Raw genomic sequence first — 1098 nt, 5'->3', positions numbered from 1 at the left:
TTGGGAATATTCTACCTTTTGACTACTGTGAATAATAGTGCTATAAACATGGGTGTGCCTTCAATTCTTTTAAATAGATACCTAGTAGTAGAATTGCTGCATCATATAGTAATTTTATGTTTAATTTTTTGGAGACCTACTGTAATATTTTCCATAGAGACTGCAGCATTTTACATACCCACCAGCAATGCAGAAGGATTTTGATTGTTTTTATTCACATCCTCATCAACATTTCTTAATTCATTTTTTGTTTCCACTTTTGTAATAGCCTTTATCTGCATTTCATAGAGATAAAAATTATATGCTTCAAGACAGGAAAGCTAATAAAAAATTCCCAAATACTTGAACATCAAAAGCCTTCATCTTCAATGTAAGGATATGTGAGGACAATAGCCTACTAGGCAGAAAGGGAAAGCAGTGGAATGTGCCAATTTTAACCTTGACACCGAATGAAAAGAGGAGGGAGAAATGGCCCAGGAATTGAACACAAGCGAGCTTCAAAGACCTCAAGTGGAAAATTTAATCTAAAAAGGATTTTGGTGAATATTGCCTCAAGATGACTCGTAGAAGCTAATGCCAATCCTCTATACTTCATTTAATGGATTATGAAACATATTTCAGAATCATTAAAATGTGAAAAAAAACCCTGTATTTTAGAATTGAAGAAATATGGTATTTCTACTCAGAAAATCATTCCCGATTAGCATATACACAGTGTCCTTCATCTTAAAAAATATAACAAACCTGAACCCCTATTTTCCTCAGCTATTACTCAATTTCTTTGATTGTCTTTGTTGGTACAGGTTTTTCAAAAGTAATCTCTGCAAGGCTATATCTGCTTTCTTTACCATGATTCACAGATTTTAAAAAACGCTTTTTTTCTTTTTAAATAATATAAATAATATGTAAGTACATTACCATTGTATAAGGCAAAAAATGCAAGTTTTAAACCATTCTCTAATGCCTCCTTCCCTTCACAGTGTGTGTATATATATACATACATATATTGGGGGCTTTTTTTTTCTTTTTTTTGAGATGGAGTCTCGCTCTTGTCACCCAGGCTGGAGCACAGTGGCACGATCTCAGCTCTCTGCAACC

This window comes from Macaca thibetana, chromosome 11 (assembly GCF_024542745.1).
Source record: "Macaca thibetana thibetana isolate TM-01 chromosome 11, ASM2454274v1, whole genome shotgun sequence".
Taxonomy (NCBI): domain Eukaryota; kingdom Metazoa; phylum Chordata; class Mammalia; order Primates; family Cercopithecidae; genus Macaca; species Macaca thibetana.
Note: the sequence above shows the minus strand (reverse complement) of the source record.